We start from the raw sequence: 22,762 nt of genomic DNA on the forward strand, positions 1-22,762 counted from the left end.
CAGAGGTAGGCTTTTTAAATCTATGGATATAGCAGCCTATAGTCTAATTTTGTCTGTAAAACCTCTTATTTCTTAAAGAGGAAGAAATAGTCGCCATCACAAAGCCCTCTTGTTGTTAGTAAAGTCTAATTAAAATGAAGACCTGAAATGAATTATGCCTACTCGAATTGCCTACTTTCAGCATCATGAGCTGTCCCTTTCTGATTGGTTGTGCCTTGGCTGCTGTTTGAAGTTTCAGTTTCAATGTTATTCGAATTTCAAACCTTGCTTAAATTTGTGTATGATCACGTGTCTCTCTATTATGTGTTGGTATACTTGGGAACAGATTTCTTAAATTAAAATCACTTGGAGCTGATTTCCTGGTGATTTTACAGTCTTTTATGTCCAACATTGAATAAAAAATAAGAAACCTGAGGGGCCAAATAAAACTTACCCTGGTCTACCCTGGTCTATGGATCATTTGATTGAGACCACACTAAATAGCCTATTAGCGCACTTATTTGCACACCCAGCAGAGAATCAGAGATAGGGGGCGGCATTGGGTACACATCGCTATATAACCTAATAAGCAACTAATAACACTGAGAAATATTTAAATGTCATCAATTACAAATGACATGACCCTCCCCTGGACTGGATTAAAAAAAAATACTAAACCCTCCCCTTGACTGAAATTGAAAAACCATGACCCTCCCACATTTTCCTCCAGGTACCAATTCTGTACATTTCAATCCATCCCTAGTTGGAGAGTGGTGGAGAAGGAGTGGAGACGTCTTCAAGTTGCCTCAGATAGAAGCAATCGAACGGTAAAAATGACCAAACCCTATCCTGAAGTGATGCTTCTGGACACGTTCTCCAGCACTCAACTTAATAAGAGACGTGGGCAACAACAACGCTAAAGTATTTCTTTTTAATGACACGTTAGTCATAATAAGCTATTGACGCAGAGAGTCTTTGATGAGGCAAAGATTTCTCACTGTGTGTTTATGTTTTTATCAACGATTATAGACACTAATTAAAACACAAGAGAATAAATGAGGCGCTTCTGTCTTCTCTAGGACCTTCGAGCCTTGAGAAAAACTAAACAAAACCATTCAATTGGCATACTTGTAAGATCTTTTTCTGCTATTTGTTTTCTCACTTTTCCTTTGTCGTTTTACCCTAAGCCTGAGGGATGTCATTGCGCTTGCTCCGACATAAAATAGATTAGATTTACTCAAACTAAAAACTTTTTGTGAAATAGATTCCTATTGGTGGAGGTTCCATATCACTTTACCTGTGTTAGCAGTTGATGTTATTCTTCAATAACACAGACCCCAAAGCAAATCAGGTGGAGAAAAATAGGTTTATTCAAAGAGGACAAATCATGCTTGGAAGTGGATGGTAGATGGTCATTTTTTCCCTGTCCTCAGTGATTCGCTCCACAGAACAAAGAGACAGTGTGCAATGTATAACCCCCAACCCTAGCCTGCGGTTGACCAATTAGAATTCCTTGCAGTAAAATTGGGCCAATGGCCAAGTAACAAGTATCCTGTTTCAGGCTCAATGTATAAACCATTCAAACCAACGAAAACGTGCCACACGTAGCTATGAGTCCAGGACTGAAACCCTTATTCTAAACTGATGTTGACCTGAAAAACAACTATTTCCATTGATTGTTAATCCCCTATTGACCTCTTCTGCCCTGCCAAGCAACTGCTCATAGTTTGGAACTGAGAAAAATAGCTTTTATTTACCTTGGTTTCACAGTAACTTTATGCAGGTACTGCTAACATGACCCCCATTTTCTTCAAAACACAGTACAATAGAGACAGGATACTTGTCCACATGATTAAGCATGTATTTAATGTAGCAAAAATGACATTAACTAATTTTCGACTAAATTAGCATTTACTGCCTTTTTGCTTGGTAGGGCAGTCTAGTCCTCTGCGTTGTGTAATTATCTTAAAATATTCTTACACTAGTTTACCCTTTCAATCATCCTACCATAGTGGTTATCAGAGAGATTCATTTCATTTTTCAGTTTGTGATTTTGGAACCTTGAAACTCTGTAATCTTTGAACCGTGGATGAATGGACATTCATTCATTCAAGGCCTTGCATGAGTACATGTGTGAGATGTATCTGAGAAATGTAATTACATTCACTTTTCCATGAATAGTTTGTATTAAATCATTTCTCTGCTTCCTTTTTTTTCTCTGCATAAAACTTTCTGTCCATTTTTGCCAGCTCTTTTGTCTCCAATCCCTTTCCAGTCTCCATTTTTAGTTCTCTTAAGGCGTTCTTTAAACACAGACACCTTAATGGTAGCCATTTTCTGTCATTTGACAGTCTGTGTGTTGCATCATCATCATCACACTTTCCCATCCTATAATCAAAGTGGTGCATGGTTAGATTGGAGCAGGTTGATCATTCTCTCCTCACCACAGGTATAATAACAGGCAAAGCCTGTGTGTTGCTCAGAGGCTGAGACAAATAAAGCTCATACTGGGTACTCATACTGGGTACGCATATTGGGTATTCATACTGTGTACTTTATTGTGAATGACATGATACACCTAATCATGAGTTGAAGTTTATGTGTATTTTGCTTTCCTTGCTACAGAACTGGTAGTAATTGAACATAATAAGAGGGTTTAGCTGTTCAAGTTGTGTGTAGGCTATGTGGTGCTAATAATGTGTGTATCTATGTGGTGATGAACAGAGCAGCCAGTAGCCAGAGCTCCTTTCTACTTTGCTGTCAGACAGAAGACTAAACCAACCAGAAGCTAAATAATTCTAAAGTTGATGTGCATTTTACTTTTCTTGAAACCACACTACAAATTATTGAACTTAACTGCTTGTGTGTAGCCTATCTGGTGGTGTACAGAGCATCAGCTAGATCGAGCATCATCAGACAGACACACTAAACTAACCCAGAGTAGAGGCCCCCGGGGTAGCGGCATCACTATGAGGACCCGGCTACTGCCTGACACATCTAATCAAGTTCGCGGATCCACTTTTAGACAGGCTTGATCCACAGGGACCTATTCCCATGAGTAAAGGTTTCTCGCATCAAGAAGATGAGCAAGAAAATAAAACAAAAAAAACAATTCATGTTCTCTTGCTTTGGTTTTATGTTCTCACTTTGATTGTATTCGTAACATTTCATTTCTTTTGAAGTGGTCTGCTAAGTGACTAGCTTTCTGTTCTGACGACATTTTCTATTTATTTTCATAGAAACATTAATTAAAGTGTTTTGAAGAATCAAACTGTAAATCATGGGTCCTAATAAACTCATTCAAGTCTTAATTTTTATATCACAGTAATTAATCACGCATTTAAACCAGCATTACATTGTTTTCAACTGCCAGGGCGTGTATTCTCTTAGTAGACGACACATTATTCATCTACTGAGTTTCATATTTAATCATGTCGGACATTTGTTCATGCTTGTTGCACACTAAGAATCACATTTTAGATTGTTCATAAGGAAGGCATAAGGCACAAAGCAGTGTTGTGATTTGGTGCTTTGCTGCAATTTAACAATGTTTACATACTTTTTTACCCACTTTATATGTACAGTGCCCTCGGAAAGTATTCAGACCCCTTGACTTTTTCCACATTTTGTTACGTTACAGCATTATTCTAAAATGGATTACATTTTTAAAAACATACTCAGCAATCTACACACAATACCCCATAATGACAAAGCAACAGCCTTATTTATATAAGTATTCAGACCCTTTGCTATGAGTCTCGAAATTGAGCTCAGGTGCATGCTGTTTCCATTGATGCTCATTGAGATGTTTCTACAACTTGATTGGAGTGCCCCTGTGGTCAATTCAATTGATTGAACATGATTTGGAAAGGCACACACCTGTCTATATAAGGTCCCACAGTTGACAGTGTATGTCAGAGCAAAAACAAAGCCATGAGGTCCAAGGAATTGTCCGTACAGCTCCGAGACAGGATTGTGTTGAGGCACAGATCTGGGGATGGGTACCCCAAAATTTCTGCAGCAAGGAAGGTCCCAAAGAACACAGTGGCCTCCATCATTTTTAAATGAAAGACATTTGGAACCACCAAGACACCTCCTAGAGCTGGCCGCCAAACTGAGCAATCGGGGGAGAAGGGCCTTTGTCAGGGAGGTGACTAATGGTCACTCTTACAGAACTCCGGAGTTCCTCTGTGGAGATGGGAGAACCTTACAGAAGGACAACCATCTCTGCAGCACTCCACCAATTAGGCCTTTATGGTTGAGTGGTCAGACAGAAGCACCTCTTCAGTAAAAGGTACATGAAAGCCTGCTTGGAGTTTTCCAAAATGCACCTAAAGTCTCACAGACCATGAGAAACAAGATTCTCTGGTCTGATGTAAACAAGATTTAACTCTTTGGCCTGAATGCCAAGCATCACTTCTGGAGGAAACTTGGCAACATCCCTACGGTGAAGTATGATGGTGGCAGCATCATGCTGTGGGGGGTGTTTTTCAGCGGCAGGGACTGGGAGACTAGTCAGAATCGAGGGAAAGATGAACGGAGCAAAGTACAGAGAGATCCTTGATGAAAACCTGCTCCAGAGCACTCGGGACCTCAGACTGGGGCGAAGGTTCACCTTCCAACAGGACAACGTCCTAAGCACTCAGCAAATACAACGCAGGAGTGGCTTCAGGACAAGTCTCTAAATGTCCTTGGGTGGCCCAGCCAGAGTCCAGACTTGAACCCGATCTAACTTCTCTAGAGAGACCTGAAAATAGCTGTGCAGCAATGCCCCCCATGCTCCCCAGAGCTTGAGAGTATCTGCAGAGAAGAATGGGAGAAACTCTCTAAATACAGGTGTGCCTAGCTTATAGCATCATACCCAAGAAGAATTGAGGCTGTAATCGTTACCAAAGGTGCTTCAACAAAGTACTGAGTAAAAGGTCTGAATACTTACACTACCGTTCAAAAGTTTGGTGTCACTTAGAAATGTCCTAGTTTTTTAAAGAAAAGCACATTTTCTGTCCTTTTAAAATAACATGAAATTGATACGAAATACAGTGTAGACATTGTTAATGTTGTAAATTACTATTGTAGCTGGAAACGGCGCATATTTATGGTATATCTACATAGGCGTACAGAGGCTCGTTATCAGCAACCATCACTCCTGTGTTCCAATGGCTAACGTTGTGTTAGCTAATCCAAGTTGATAATTTTAAAAGGCTAATTGATCATTAGAAAACCGTTTTGCAATTATGTTAGCACAGCTGAAAACTGTTGTGCTGATTAAAGAAGCAAGAAAACTGGCCTTCTTTAGACAAGTTCAGTATCTGGAGCATCAGCATTTGTGGGTTTGATTACAGGCTCAAAATGGCTACAAACAAAGACTTTCTTCTGAAACTCGTCAGTCTATTCTTGTTCTGAGAAATTAAGGCTATTCCATGCGAGAAATTGCCAAGAAACTGAAGATCTCGTACAATGCTGTGTACTACTCCCTTCACAGAACAGCACAAACTGGCTCTAACCAGAATAGAAAGAGGAGTTGGAGGCCCCGGTGCACAACTGAGAGGACAAGTACATTAGAGTGTCTAGTTTGAGAAACAGACGCATCACTAGTCCTCAACTGGCAGTTTCATTAAATAGTACCTGCAAAACACCAGTCTCAACGTCAACAGTGAAGAGGCGACTCCGGGATGCTGGCCTTCTAGACAGAGTTGCAAAGAAAAAGACATATTTCAGACTGGCCAATAAAAAGAACAGATTAAGATGGGCAAAAGAACACAGACCCTGGACAGAGGAAGATTGGAAAAAAGTGTTATGGACAGACGAATTTAAGTTTGAGGTGTTCGGATCACAAAGAAGAACATTCGTGAGACGCAGAAAAAATGAAAAGACACTGGAGGAGTGCTTGACGCCATCTGTCATGCACGGTGGAGGCAAAGTGATGGTAGGGGTGCTTTGGTGATGGTAAAGTGGGAGATTTGTACAGGGTAAAAATGATCTTGAAGAAGGAAGGCTATCACTCCATTTTGCAACGCCATGCCATACCCTGTGGACGGTGCTTAATTGGAACCAATTTCCTCCTACAACAGGACAATGACCCAAAGCACAGCTCCAAACTATACAAAAACTATTTAGGGAAGAAGCAGTCAGCTGGTATTCTGTCTGTGCTGGCCACTCTATTATAGTCACCAGATCTCAACTCTATTGAGCTGTTGTGGGAGCAGCTTGACGGTATGGTACGTAAGAAGTGCCATTAAGCCAATCCAATTTGTGGGAGGTGCTTCAGGAAGCATGGGGTGAAATCTCTTCAGGTTACCTCAACAAATTGACAACTAGAATGCCAAAGTTCTGCAAGGCTGTAATTGCTGCAAATGGAGGATTCTTTGATGAAAGCAAAGGACACAATTATTATTTAAATTTAAAATCATTATGTATAACCTTGTCAACGTCTTGACTATATTTCCTATTCATTTTGCAACTCATTTCATGTATGTTTTCATGGAAAACAAGGACATTTTTAAGTGACCCCAAACGGTAGTGTATGTAAATGTGAGATTTCAGTTGTTTAAAAAATATATAAATTAGCAAACATTTCTAAAATCCTGTTTTTGCTTTGTCATTACGGGGTATTGTGTGTAGATTGATGAGAGAAAAATACATTGTAATACGTTTAGAATAAGGCTGTAACCTAACAAAATGTTGAAAATGTCAAGGGGTCTGAATACTTTCCTAAGGTACTGTATATACTGTATTCTATTCATGGCTCATCCTATATAACTACTGCTGTACACACCTTTTCTATTCAAATACTGTCTATACACCCATTATATGTGTATATACTGTATATATATGCCGGTCTCTGACATTGCTTGTTTTGATATTTATTTATTTTTCTGGATTATGTGTGTATTGTTTTTTTGTTTTTTTTCCCCTGGTATTACTGCACTGCTAGAGCTAGAAACACAAGCATTCCGCTGCACATGCGATAACATCTGCAAATCTGTGTACACGACCAATAAACTTTGATTTGATTTTGCATGCCACGCACAACATAAATACTCTAGCTCTGATGACTAAACTCTAACACAAGTTGGCAGACCTGTGCATCAAGTTAAAATGTTCTCTTTCTCTTCATAAACGTTGCTCCCTTGGCTGGCCCAATGGTGTGTGGTTTTGCTGAGGTAGGGCAAGAAGAGCAGGGTTCTAGCTCTAATTAACCTTGCTACTGTTTGGGCTGTGGTTGTTGTTCCTCCTGCATGGCCTACTAGGGGCACAGCTGTTCCTGACAATGAATTTGTTGACTAGTCTTTATAGATTTACCATAGACAATACAAATAGACAATACAAATAGCAGAGTAGCCCTTTCCTGGTGTTTATTTCCACTTCAAATGTAGTCGGTGATATCTGTTTGAATTAGGCGTTGAAGGAGACTGAGTGAACACCTCTTTGCCGCAGGGACTAACTCCTTGATTGGGAGACGTGAACCTTTCTTCTCCTGGGTCTACCTACTTGATTGGAGTCCTTTTAGAATTTTTCTGTGACGTATTGTTCTCCTCACGGATCATGTCACAAATAACACTTTTATGCTTCTTTTTACTTCAATCATTTTTCTCGTTCTGCTATTTTGAGGACTTAATTAGTATTTTCTCCATTATAAAAGTGGCAGTGTAGACAGGGCCTGTGATCAAACAAATTATCTGGCAAGTCCAAATTAATTGTCACAAAGGAGTGTATTACTGGAAGCCATTAAGAGAAGCGCAGAATTTGGGGATAAGGTTTGACAGTGTCTGTGGACTAATTTGACAGCAGACCAGTGTTGTGGTGGGAGCATAGAGGAGTAAATAATTATCTAGCAGTAAAGTAAACAACAATGTTTCCTCTCTCAGCAAGCACAGTGCCTTGTCACACACACGGTTTGAAAATGCAGATTGCTACAGCTCCATTTCTCACACACAGATCGAAAGCGGGAGAGAGAGAAACAGGGAGAGAGAGAGAGAGAGAGAGAGAGAGGAGAGGGATGGAGAAAAAGAAAGAAGCAGAGAGTGAGAGAGAGAGAGAGAGAAAGCAGCCACTGAAGTAGAGCCAAGTCCATTATCCAAACCACCTCAGAGATTCAGAGATCAGCTTGAACTCAATTATCAGTGACTGGTACCGCTGAGCTTATTAGTAGAAAAATACCAAAACAAACTAGACATTCAACTATGTTATTTACTGCTCCTTGGTTGTCCAAATCAGCATGTTCTTATAAAGTTATTATCCTCCTCCCCTTGGATGAGTGGGTATAGAGGGAAGCACTGTCTCTGTAATTTGGTGTATTTGGTTCAATCTGCAACATTTCTTTCCCCCTACCTCGTCTTTTTCTCTCTCTCCAACCCCCTCTATTTCTCTCTCCACTCCCCTTCTCTCTCAATTAAATTAAATTAAATTCAATTCAAGGGGCTTTATTGGCATGGGAAACATGTGTTAACATTGCCAAAGCAAGTGAAGTAGATAATAAACAAAAGTAGATAATAAACAAAAGTGAAATAAGCAATAAAAATGAACAGTAAACATTACACTCACAGAAGTTCCAAAATAATAAAAACATTTCAAATGTTTTAGTATGTATATATACAGTGTTGTAACGATGTGCAAATGGTTAAAGTGCAAAAGGGAAAATAAATAAACATTAATATGGGTTGTATTTACAATGGTGTTTGTTCTTCACTGGTTGCCCTTTTCTTGTGGCAACAGGTCACACATCTTGCTGCTGTGAAGGCACACTGTGTTATTTCACCCAGTAGATATGGGAGTTTATCAAAATTGGGTTTGTTTTCGAATTCTTTGTGGATCTGTGTAATTTGAGGGAAATATGTATCTCTAATATGGTCATACATTTGGCAGAAGGTTAGGGAGTGCAGCTCAGTTTCCACCTCATTTTGTGGGCAGTGTACACACAGCCTGTCTTGTCTTGAGATCCAGGTCTGCCTACGGTTGCCTTTCTCAATAGCAAGGCCATGCTCAATGAGTCTGAACATAGTCAAAGCTTTCCTTAAGTTTGGGTCAGTCACGGTGGTCAGGTATTCTGCCACTGTGAACTCTCTGTTTAGGGCCAAATAGCATTCTAGGTGCTCAGTTTTTTGTGAATTCTTTCCAATGTTTCAAGTAATTATCTTTTCTCATGATTTGGTTGGGTCTAATGTGTTGCTGTCCTGGGGGCTCTGTGGGGTCTGTTTGTGTTTCCAGGTTCATCTCTCTGTAGGTGATGGCTTTGGTATGGACGGTTTGGGAATCGCTTCCTTTTAGGTGGTTGTAGAATGTAACGTCTCTTTTGTGTATTTTGATAATTAGCGGGTATTGACCTAATTCTGCTGAGCATGCATTATTTGGTGTTTTACGTTATACACTGAGGATATTTTTGCCGAATTCTGCATGCAGAGTCTCAATTTGGTGTTTGTCCCATTTTGTGAATTCTTGGTTGGTGAGCGAACCCCAGATCTCACAACCATAAAGGGCAATGCGTTCTATAACTGATTCCAGTATTTTTAGCCAGATCCAAATTGGTATGTCGGATTTGATGTTCCTTTTGATGGCATAGAAGGCCCTTCCTGCCTTGTCTCTCAGATCGTTCACAGTTTTGTGGATCTTACCTGTGGCGCTGATGTTTAGGCCAAGGTATGTATCGTTGTTTGTGTGCTCTAGGGCAACGGTGTCTAGATGGAATTTGTATTTGTGGTCCTGGTGACTGACTTTTTTGGAACACCATTATTTTGGTCTTACTGATATTTACTGTCAGGGCCCAGGTCTGGCAGAATCTGTGCAGAAGATCTAGGTGCTGCTGTAGGCCCTCCTTGGTTGGTGACAGAAGCACCAGATCATCAGCAAACAGTAGACATTTGACTTCAGATTCTAGTAGGGCGAGGACAGGTGCTGCAGACTGTTCTAGTGCCATCGCCTATTCGTTGATATACAGTGGCTTGTGAAAGTATTCACCCCCTTGGCATTTTTCCTATTTTGTTGCCTTACAACCTGGAATTTCAATATATTTTTGGGGGCTTGTATCATTTGATTTACACACATGCCTACCACTTTGAAGATGCAAAATATTTTTTCTCGTGAAACAAACAAGAAATAAGACCAAAAAAAAGAAAACTTGAGCGTGCATAGCTATTCACCCCCCCCAAATTCCGTACTTTGTAGAGCCACCTTTTCCAGCAATTACAGCTGCAAGTCTCTTGGGGTATGTCTCTATAAGCTTGGCACATATAGCCACTGGGATGTTTTACCATCCTTCAAGGCTAAACTGCTCCAGCTCCTTCAAGTTGGATGGGTTCCGCTGGTGTACAGCAATCTTTAAGTCAAACCACATATTCTCTATTGGATTGAGGTCTGGGCTTTGACTAGGCCATTCCAAGACATTTAAATGTTTCCCCTTAAACCACTCGACTGTTGCTTTAGCAGTGTGCTTAGGGTCATTGTCCTGCTGGAAGTTGAACCTCCGTCCCAGTCTCAAATCTCTGGAAGACTGAAACAGGTTTCCCTCAAGAATTTCCCTGTATTTAGCACCATCCATCATTCCTTCAATTCTGACCAGTTTCCCAGTCCCTGCCGATGAAAAACATCCCCACAGCATGATGCTGCCACCACCATGCTTTACTGTGGGGATGGTGTTCTCGGGGTGATGAGAGGTGTTGGGTTTGCGCCAGACATAGCATTTTCCTTGATTGACAAAAATCAAAATGTTAGTCTCATCTGACCAGAGTACCTTCTTCCATATGTTTGGGGAGTCTCCCACATTCCTGTTGGTGAATACCAAATGTGTTTGCCTGTTTTTTTCTTTAAGCAATGGCTTTTTTCTGGACACTCTTCCGTAAAGCCCAGCTCTGTGGAGTGTACGGCTTAAAGTGGCCCTATGGACAGATACTCCAATCTCCGCTGTGGAGCTTTGCAGCTCCTTCAGGGTTATATTTGGTCTCTTTGTTGCCTCTCTGCTTCATGCCCTCCTTGCCTGGTCCGTGAGTTTTGGTTGGCGGGCCTCTCTTGGCAGGTTTGTTGTCGTGCCATATTCTTTCCTTTTTTAATAATGGATTTAATGGAGCTCCATGGGATGTTCAAAGTTTCAGATATTCCTTTATAACCCAATCCGGATCTATACTTCTCCACAATTCTGTCCCTGACCAGTTTGGAGAGCTGCTCGGTTTTCATGGTGCCGCTTGCTTGGTGGTGCCCCTTGCTTAGTGGTGTTGCAGACTCTGGGGCATTTCAGAACTGGTGTATATATACTGAGATCATGTGACAGATCATGTGACAATTAGATTGCACACAGGTGGACTTTATTTAACTAATTATGTGACTTATAAAGGTAATTGGTTGCACCAAATCTTATTTAGGGGCTTCATAGCAAAGGGGGTGAATACATATGCATGCACCACTTTTCCGTTTGTTATTCTTTTGAAACAAGTCCTTTTTTTTATTTCACTTTACCAATTTGGACTATTTTGTGTAAGTCCATTACATGAAATCCAAATAAAAATCCATTTAAATTACAGGTTATAATGCAACGAAATAGGAAAAACGCCAAGGGGGATTGTCACGCCCTGACCTTAGTTATATATGTTTTCTGTATTACTTTGCTCAGGTCAGGGTGTGACGTGGGTGGGTATGCGTGTTTTGTGTTGTCTAGGTTTTTTTGTAGATCTATGAGGTTTTTCTAAGTCTAGGTTATTGTAAGGTTATGGTGGCCTGAATTGGTTCCCAATCAGAGGCAGCTGTTTATCGTTGCCATTTTCCATTTAGGTTTTGTGGGTTATTGTCTATGTGTAGTTGCATGTCAGCACTAGCTGTTTATAGCTTCACGTTCGTTTTGATGTCTTGTTAGTTTGTTTAAGTGTGCTTCGTTTAATTAAAAGAAGAATGTATTCTTATCACGCTGCGCCTTGGTCTCATCGTTACGACGAACGTGACAGGGATGAATACTTTGCAAGGTACTGTATATGCTTGAAGAGGGTGGGGCTTAAGGTGCACCCCTGTCTCAACCCACGTCCCTGTTGAAATAAATGTGTGTGTTGTTTGCCAATTTTAACCACAGACTCTCTCTCTGTCCCTCCCTCTTTCTCCCCCTCCCTCCCTCTCTCTCTCTCCCTCCCTCCATCCCTCTTTCTCCCCCTCCCTCCCTCTCTCTCTCTCCCTCCCTCCCTCCCTCTTTCTCCCCCTCCCTCCCGCTCTCTCTCTCTCTCCCTCTCTCTCTCGACTGAATAGGTTTAATTTTATTTCATGACGAAGATTGTATCAGTGCAAGATGTTGATTTCTGCGATTGAGAGTGTGTATATTCTTATGCATGGGTCAACTATAGTTCACATTCTACATGTTTCACACTGTAATATTCTGTATGCTCCAGAACTGAGAGGGTTGAGTGAAAGCATTTCCACAGTGCAAGGTCCCTGCAACTCAGTTGAATAATTGCTTCAATTCTTATCTTTATCAATTTATCTTTTCACTAAATAAAAACAAGTTGGATAAAAACATGTTTTATTTTCGAAATGCCCTGTGGGCTATACGTGTACAATGTGTCCGCTTTCTTTCTATCTGCCTTTCTTTCTCTCCTTCCCCTTTCTGTGTGTAACCACACTCTTTATTCTGTTCCTTATAGAGCTTTACTCAACTCTTCTTCAAGGGCTCTGTACTACAGTACATCTTGTTCAGTAATTGTGTATTCATTCTTTGTCACAGAGACAGAAATGTGTTTGGTTGTTATGGTTGACAACCTGTCTGATACAATGCAGATAAATGACAGAACATGGACATTTGAATCTGAATGTTATTTTTTGTAATGGAGTTTAGGTTTTCTCCTAACGCCAGTACTGCCTACCTGTACTTCCTCTTTAACATTATCTTATGAGTGCCAGAAGGTGGCCGTGCGGTTAAGGCCGCACCCCTCAGCACATGTATGATTCGTCCACCTGTGTGGGTACGAATCCATGCACCTATCGGCCCTACTACTTTGTGTCTCCCTTCTCTCAGTTTACCCTTCATTTCATACCAAGGTTATTATAGTAAACTAAAACAAAAATTGGAAAAACAATTTAGTAAACTGAAATAAAATAATGAAGAAGAAAAACATTTTAAAAACCGAGGGCGAATGCGGAGCATGAGCGTGAACCATAGGCGTGAACATTGGCGGCAGCACCCTCAACACCAGCATTGGTCAGTCGCAAAAGGCAAAGCCCCGTATGGGATTATTTCAAGTACTGTACGTTGCTGAAAAGCAAATGTATTGTGGTGTCAGAAGATGGCAGCATATGTGGAACGGAGGTAAAAGGGAAAAACCCAACCAACCTTAAAGTTCATCTGAACAGCTCCCACAAGGTGAGACAGCTATTTCTTTATTTTTGGAATTTGATCAGGAGTTGACTCCTGGTATCGTATGAACACACATAAGACATGGAAAATTTGTAGAATTGAAAATAATTAGCTTTAAAACTGCTAAAAGTTCTATCCGCTTGATGGAATAATATGTACAATTGCAGAAACTGAGCTTTAAAACGGCTAAATGTTCTCTTTGCCAACTAGAAGTGTGTGAACAGCTTGAACAGTTTGGGGTCGCATGGGTTGCGAGGTGGGGGTTTGCTACTACGCCAATAAATGACAATATCCATCAGGACCTTTACATCTGTAGGATCTTAATTTGAGCAAGTTTGCTACAGCAAGAAAATAATCCTGCAGCTACAGGATATGTGAATTATTATGTGGATTATAATTAATGGGCATTTTTGTAGGGGTTGAACAATTTTCGTAAGGGAAAATAAAGTCCAAAATGTGAAAGTGTAAATTACAAACTTCAAAAGCCTTTTTAAACGTCAAATACACTACACGTTTAACATTTCACGCTACTTTTAACACTAAAGCTGAAACAAAATAATATAAAAACTAAATAGAAATGTGTTTATCAAACTGAAACTGAATAAAAATGAGTAAATTAAGACTGAAAACTAACTGAAACAAAACTGAATTTCAAATAAAATGTCAAAAACGAATAGAAAGTCACTAAACTATAATAACCTTGCTTCATACTGTCTCCGTAAATAAATTATAAAAAATAATAATTATAATCATTGTAATTCATCTCCTGCTGCGTCTGGTAATAGAACATGTCTATCTGCTCATGCTTGGAAGTCAAAGCAGTGGATGTTGTGCAACACTCGGTCTCCAGTGGAAAATGTGTGTGTGAATGTTGTAATGTGCGTGTTGTAATGCAACATCGACAACACTGTATCCCGAGTGAGGAGAGGTTTCACCGCTCGAGTGTCTGCATGACGCTTGAACTCATTTAGCTGAACATATGGAACGTGTCATCACGTTCCCCCACTGTGGTTCCTATAGTTCCCTTCCCACTACAGACTCCAGTGTGTACACACTTTTCATGTTTCATCTACAAACCACATGTACAGTAAATCACACCGGCACAGGAGGAGAACCAACCAAGCTGCTGTCTGCGAAAGTACAATAAAGCATCCACCAACCCATCTACTGTATATACATGGTTCTGTGACAGGTTCTGCCTACAAACGCTCAAGTTGACTGCAATTAGAATTTTAATTGCAAGCTGTAGGGCAGATAGCTTAGTGCAGATATGGCAGAGAGAAAACCAGGGTTTATTTGCATATGAGTTCAAATGCAAATGAGAGCGTGATACATCAGGGACAGTGAAAAAGATCTAATTATTACTCCTTTGGATGTGTTCATGTCTACCACAATATATTTGATTATATCAACAATGGTAGTGTTTGGATTGAGATAGCCTACTTTTGTTGGCAGTGGTTGCTCCATAAAGATTCAAATGTTGATCATGATAATGTAATGCCATTTCATATGAAGAACAATGCGTTTCACATTATGTATAAAGTAGCATTATGACCTCTGGGGAAGTCTTTGGAAAGTTATTGAATTTCCAACAGAAAAATAAACCTACTAAGCAACATTACACTATGTACCTGACCTCCAGGAATGATCCATGCATGAGAACCTGCCAGTCCTAGATCACGTTGGAGGCCTACTGAAGTCTGTTAATACAGTTCAGAAGGGTTATGCCATATCACGGTGTTGGCAGCTCCAGTAGGCCATCAGACTGAGCAGAGAGTGATACCAGGCCGGCACCATAGAATGATTAGAGTGGGAGAAGCCTGTCTAAGACCACATGGCCGTTAAAGAGAAATGGTAGAAAAATGGTTTCAAATTTTTTCCAGCTGACTCCTCCTGTCCTCTGTGCACCTATCATTCAGGGACGGTGTCAGAGAAATGACATACAAAATATCAAAACCTGATTCAAGAAAGAGAAGTGAAAATCACTGGCCATTATCCTCCTTCTTCTGCATCTTTTGTTATTTTTCTCCAGTAGTTTTCTCAAGCAGCCACTCTTTTTTGTTTCAGGGCCACACCGTATGACACGAGTGTGAGAAATCCTGTGCGTGAGCGTTTCCATGGGACCGCTTGTATCTATCTTTCAGAAATATAGAGACCTATTTCCACTTTCCATTGAGAATCCTTCTCTGCTGTCTGTGTGCCTTGTAAATATATAGCTACAGCATTGATGGATATCACATCTCTACTGAGAAATTGGTTTTGGAAAGTAGCCTGATTGGATGGATGGTGGAGGCCCACTGGCACTTACATTAGTTATCGTATGAATAACTATAGGTGCAAACATGAAGGATACAGATCTTTACTAGGCTAGGGGGAGTATGGATAAAAAGTATCATTTCTCACAAGCAGTCACATTGCCACAGAAATAACTGGGATAACTTTCAGTGAGACATCCAGCACATACATTCTGCAGCTGTGCATGTCCATTGTTTGCTAGTCTCCAACAGAGCTACTGTATATGGCTCTCCACAACACACTCCACAATGCAGTCATCATACTGTGTAGCATTCTCCATGACAGGAGTTTTATAAACTGCTTACAATGCTTATTCAGACTTGCATAAAAGCTTACCTTATGCCATCGAGGAAAAGTCACAGAAATAGTAAAGTCCTCCAGGTGCAATACCATGTACATACCTAATCACATAAATAATGACTCATTATATTAATTCATTCATTTATATTGAAATTCCTCATTGCAATTCTTGGTTTAAGAGGTACTATTTTTGGTCAAAAGTAATGCACTTTATAGGGAATAGGGTGCCATTTGGGACACACAGTATGTTGATTTGCTCCCGAGTGGCACAGCAGTCGAAGGCACTGCATCTCAGTGCTAGAGGCGTCACTACAGACGCCGGTTCGATCCTGGGCTGTATCACAACCGGCCGTGATTGGGAGTCCCATAGGGCGGCGCACAGCGTCGTCCGGGTTAGGGTTTGTTCGGGGTAGGCCGTCATTGTAAATAAGAATTTGTTCTTAACTGACTTGCCTAGTTTAATAAAGGTTAAATAAAACCTAAATAAGTGACTTTTAAGAACCTCTGCAGGGATGTATTCCCTATCTCCCTCAGGCTAGCCTCTTCATTAGCTTATTCCCATCTTCCAATCACAACACTCCTCAAAGGAAGGACTAGATAACATTGTTATGTACTCAGTGTTCTGTGGATCAAGAGAACAGCTTTGTAAATTACATTGTTCTATATGCAAATCGATTTACCTAAAGCACATTAGTGCAGATTCGTATTCATAATCCAAGTGGTTAATACCGAATTATTATAGTTCTTCAGTTCCCAAGAGAATAGAAAAGCAATGGGGGGGGGGGGGTTGTATGCCTAAAAATACGTTATAATGGTATACAGGGGCATCATGCATCCCTAAACGCTGAGGGGGCACAAAGTACTTGAAGATGATTGGCGTTGGATATTTTTTTAAACACCTGAAACAGATTTTTTCTGCAATCTATCTAGTCATTAAGCTTCATTTTATTAAATACATTTGTATTTTTCTGCATATCTAAACATACATCTTAAGCTGTCCGTATCCTCCTGATCGGTGTCTCTTTTTTTAAAGAAACTAAATATGCTTCTCTGCATCTAAAATGTGGGTAAAAGATTGAAAGGAATGTGAGTCTGGCTCAGTTATCGCTTGCTTTTCTAAAGTCTACCAACATTGCCAGCAGGCATGCCAGCTAATACAGGTAGACAAGCTAGCTACTCTAACTTGATTGATAGCCTGAAATTGCTTTTTGGTAGCTATGCTGAACAAAAATATAAATGCAACATGCAAAATGTTGGGCCTATATGTTTCATGAGCTGAAATAAAAGATCCCAGAAATTTTCCAAATGCACAAAAAGCGTATTTCTCTCAAATTTTGTTCACAAATTTGTGTACATCCCTGTTAGTGAGCATTTCTCCTTTGCCAAGATAATCCATCCACCTGACAGGTATGGCATATCGAGAAGTGGATTAAACAGCATGATCATTACCCAGGTGTACCTTGTGCTGGGGACAAAAAAAGGCCACTCTAAAATGTGCAGTTTTGTCACACAACATAATGCCACATATGTCTCAGGTTTTGAGGGAGCATGCAACTGGCATACTGACTGCAGGAATGTCCACCAGAGCTGTTGCCAGAGAATTTAATGTTAATTTCTCTACCATAAGCCACCTCCAACATCATTTTAGAGAATTTGGAGAGTACGTCCAACCCACTGGGGAGCCAGGCCAGGACCACCCCATCCAACTTCTTCACCTGCGGGATCGTCTGAGACCAGTCACCTGGACATTTGATGAAACTGAGGAATATTTCTGTCAAATAAAGCGCTTTTGATTGGCTGGGCCTGGCTCCCCAGTGGGTGGGCCTGGCTCCCAAGTTGGTGAGCCTATGCCCTCCCAGGCCCACCTATGGCTGTACCCCTGCCCAGTCATGTGAAATATAATTAATTTATTTCAATTGACTGATTTTCTTATATGAGCTATAACTCAGTAAAATTATTGAAATGATTGCATGTTTTATTCAGTATAGGTATGAGGTTTGGAAATTGGGAACCTACAGTACCTTCATAAAGTATTCATACCTCTTGACATATTCCACATTTTGTTGTGTTACAGCCTGAATTCAAAATGTATAACTTTTTTTTTTCACGGATATATCCCATGATGACAAAGTGAAAACATGTTTTTATAAATTTCTGCAAATGTATTGAAAATTTAATACAGAAATATACCATTTACATAATAATTCACACTACTAAGTCAATACCTGTTAGAATCACCTTTGGCAGCGATTACAACTGTGAGTCTTGCTGTGCAAGTCTCTAAGAGCTTTGCACACCCGGGGTGTACTATATTTGCATTCTTTAAGCTCTGTCAAGTTTAGTTGTTGATCATTGCTAGACAGCCACTTTCAAGTTTTGTCATAGATTTTCAAGCCGATGTCACGCCCTGACCTTAGTTATCTTTGTTTTCTTTATTATTTTGGTTAGGTCAGGGTGTGACATGGGGGATGTAGGTGTTTTTTGTCTTGTCTAGGGGTTTTGTATGTTTATGGGGCGTTGTCTAGTCTAGGTGTTTGTATGTCTATGGTTGCCTAGATTGGTTCTCAATTAGAGGCAGCTGTTTATCATTGTCTCTGATTGGGAACCATATTTAGGCAGCCATATTATTTAGGGATTTCGTGGGTTATTGTCTATGTATTGGTTGCTTGTGTCTGCACTTTATATATATAGCTTCATGTTAGTTTTGTTGTTTTGATTAGTTTGTTTAAGTGTTCTTCGTTTCATGTTAAATAAATAGAAGAATGTATTCGTATCACGCTGTGCCTTGGTCCTTCACCTCTTCCTCCATACGACGAACGTGACAGCCGATTTAAGTCAAAACTGTAACTAAGACACTCAAGAAGATTGTATATCATATTGGTAAACAACTCCAGTGTAGATTTGGCCTTGTATTTTAGGTTATTGTCTTGCTGAGAGGTGAATTTGTCTTCCAGTCTCTGTTGGAAAGCAGATTAAACCAGGTTTTCCTCTAGGATTTTGCCTGTGCTTAGCTCTATTCCGTTTCATTTGTTTGAAAACTCCCTAGTGCTTAATGATTACAAGCATACCCATAACATAATGGAGCCATCACCATGCTTGAAAATATGAAGAGTGGTACTCAGTGATGTGTTGGATTTGCCCCAAACATAATGCGTTGTATTCAGGACATAAAGTTCATTTCTTTGCCACATTTCTTTGCAGTTTTACTTTAGTGCCTTATTGAAAACAGGATACATGTTTTAGAATATTTTTATTCTGTAAAGGCTTCCTTCTTTTCACTCTGTTATTTAGGTTAGTATTGTGGAGTAACTACAATGTTGTTGATCCATCCTCAGTTTTCTCCAAGCACAGCCATTAAACTATGTAACTTTTTTAAAGTCACCATTGGTCTCATGGTGAAATCCCTGAGCGGTGTCCTTCCTCTCTGGTAACTGAGTTAATTAAGAAGGAAGCTTGTATCTTTGTAGTGACTGGCGGTATTGATACACCATCCAAAGTGTAATTAATAACTTCACCATGCTCAAAGGGATATTCAATGTCTGCATTTTACCCATCTACCAATAGGTGCCCTTCTTTGCAAGGCATTGGAAAACTCCCCTGGTCTTTGTGGTTAAATCTGTATTTTAAATGTAATGCTCGACTCAAGTACCTTATATATAATTGTATATGTGGGGTACAGAGATGCGGTGGTAATAAAAAAATCTTGTGAAACACAATTATTGCACACAGAGGGAGCCATGCAAAGTATTATGTGACTTGTTAAGCACAGTTTTACTCAAACTTATTTTTTTTTTCTATTACAAAGAGGTTGAATACTTATTGACTCAAGACATTTTTGTTTTTCATTTGTAAGTAATATGCCAACATTTCTAAAAACAGAATTCCACTTTGACATTATGGGGTATTGTGTGTAGTCCAGTGACACAAAAGCTCAATGTAATACATCTTTTATTCAGAATGTGGAAAAAGTCAAGGGGTGTGAATACTTTTCTGAAGGCACTGTATCTGGTCTAGCTAAAGCCAACTTCCTAAGATGTATAGGTGGCTAGTAGTATTACAGAGAAACAACAACACATTTTATTATTATATATGTATTTTTTTTAAATAGGACGAATATGAGGGTGCACGTGCCCCTCTTGCCCCTATGGGCATGATGTCTCTGAGGGTATATGTGTCACGCCCTGACCTTAGAGAGCTTTTTATGTCTCTATTTTGGGTTTGGTCAGGGTGTGATTTGGGTGGGCATTCTATGTTCTATTTTCTATGTTTTTGTATTCTTTGTTTTGGCCGGGTATGATTCTCAATCAGCGACAGCTGTCTATCGTTGTCTCTGATTGGGAACCATACTTAGGTAGCCCTTTTCCATCCTTTCTGTGTGGGAAGTGACTTTGTTTGTGGCACATAGCCCTTACGCTTCACGGTTGTTTTGTATTGTTTATTGTTTTTGTCGGGGTCATCCTAATAAAAAGGAATATGTACGCTCACCACGCTGCGCTTTGGTCCAGTTCTTTCAACGGCCGTGACAATATGACTGACACTTGAACTGGTTATTGTCATTATATTGATCCAACGTTACAGTATTCACATACTGTAGGTTCTCAGATTGCGGTGTAAATGTTTGCACATCTGTGGATATCTGTAACGACTGACGCTCTCCTCATCCTCGGATGAGGTGAGGAGAGAAGGATCTTCAGACCAAAACGCAGCATTTGGGAAATAAGCCATCTTTATTATAAAATACGATGGCAACACGAAACGAAACAAAACACTTTCAAAACTACAAAACAAGAAAACGACGTTGACGAAACCTGAACATAAACTTACGTACAGGAAACATACGACATCGAAACGAAACGAAACAAACAAACGCTACAGTCCCGTGTGGCACGAACATACATACTGACACAGGAGACAATCACCCACAACGAACACTGTGACAACGCCTACCTAAATATGACTCTTAATTAGAGGAACGCCAAACACCTGCCTCTAATTAAGAGCCATACCAGGTAACCCAAAACCAACACAGAAACAGAAAACATAGAATGCCCACCCAACCTCACGTCCTGACCAACTAACACACATAACAACTAACATAAATAGGTCAGGAACGTGACATTACCCCCCCCACAAGGTGCGAACTCCGGACGCACCAGCACAAAGTCTAGGGGAGGGTCTGGTTGGGCATCTAACCACGGTGGTGGCTCAGGCTCCGGGCGCGGTTCCCACCCCACCATAATCCATCCTAGCTTCCTCCCTCCAAGAATGTCCACCCTCTTTTTTCCCCCACAAAATCCTCTTAATAACATACCTAATAAGGACAACACCGGGACAGAGAGATAAATCAAGACAGAGGGATAAATAAGAATATAGAGGTAGATGAAGATAGAGAGGGAGATCAGGATAGAGGGGCAACTCCGGACTGAAAGGCAGCTCCGGACAGAGAGACAGCTCTGGACTGATGGGCAGTTCTGGGTATCTAGCCTTTTCAGGCTGAAGGGCAGCTCATGGCTGACTGACGAATCTCGACGCTCATGGCTGGCTGACGGCTCTCGACGCTCATGGCAGGCTGACGGCTCTCGACGCTCATGGCAGGCTGACGGCTCTCGACGCTCATGGCAGGCTGACGGCTCTCGACGCTCATGGCAGGCTGACGGCTCTCGACGCTCATGGCAGGCTGACGGCTCTCGACGCTCATGGCAGGCTGACGGCTCTCGACGCTCATGGCAGGCTGACGGCTCTCGACGCTCATGGCGCTCTGACGGCTCTGGCTGCTCATGGCGCTCTGACGGCTCTGGCTGCTCATGGCGCTCTGACGGCTCTGGCTGCTCATGGCGCTCTGACGGCTCTGGCTGCTCATGGCTCTCTGACGGCTCTGGCTGCTCATGGCTCGCTGGCGGCTCTGGCAGATCCTGTCTGGTTGGCGGCTCTGGCAGATCCTGTCTGGTTGGCGGCTCTGGCAGATCCTGTCTGGTTGGCGGCTCTGGCAGATCCTGTCTGGTTGGCGGCTCTGGCAGATCCTGTCTGGTTGGCGGCTCTGGCAGATCCTGTCTGGTTGGCGGCTCTGGCAGATCCTGTCTGGCTGACGGCTCTAGCGGCTCCTGTCTGGCTGACGGCTCTAGCGTCTCCTGTCTGGCTGACGGCTCTGTAGGCTCATGGCAGACGGGCGGCTTTGCAGGCTCATGGCAGACGGGCGGCTTTGCAGGCTCCTGGCAGACGGATGGCTCAGACGGCGCTGGGGAGACGGATGGCTCAGATGGCGCTGGGGAGACGGATGGCTCAGATGGCGCTGGGGAGACGGATGGCTCAGATGGCGCTGGGGAGACGGATGGCTCAGATGGCGCTGGGGAGACGGATGGCTCAGATGGCGCTGGGGAGACGGATGGCTCAGGCCGGATACGGTGCACTGTAGACCTGGTGCGTGGTGCCGGAACTGGAGGCACCGAGCTAAGGATAAGCACCTTCCTACTAGTGCGGGGAGCAGGGACAGGGCACACTGTATTCTCAAAGCCCACTCTATAACTGATGCGTGGTACCGGCACTGGTGACGCCGGGCTGAGGACAAGCACATCAGGATTAGTAGGGGGAGAAGATACAGTTTGTACAGGGCTCTGGAGACGCACTGGTAGCTTAGTGCGTGGGGCCGGAACTGGAGGCACCGGGCTAGATACACGCACTACAGGGAGAGTGCGTGGAGGAGGAACAGGGCTCAGGATACGCACTGGTAGCCTAGTGCGTAGTGTAGACACTGTAGGTACTAGGCTGGGGCGGGGAGGTGGTGCCGGAAATACCGGACCGTGGAGACGTACTGGCACTCTTGAGCATTGAGCCTGCCCAACCTTACCTGGTTGAATGCTCCCGGTTGCC

General features: G+C 41.7%; 1 long non-coding RNA gene across 1 annotated transcript in view; it reads left to right on the plus strand.

The window, feature by feature from the left end:
• LOC129843647 (uncharacterized) overlaps nucleotides 1-22,762 on the plus strand; it is a 96,053-nt gene that overhangs the window by 70,559 nt on the left and 2,732 nt on the right. The window lies entirely within an intron of this gene.

This window comes from Salvelinus fontinalis, chromosome 3 (genome assembly GCF_029448725.1).
Source record: "Salvelinus fontinalis isolate EN_2023a chromosome 3, ASM2944872v1, whole genome shotgun sequence".
Classification (NCBI taxonomy): domain Eukaryota; kingdom Metazoa; phylum Chordata; class Actinopteri; order Salmoniformes; family Salmonidae; genus Salvelinus; species Salvelinus fontinalis.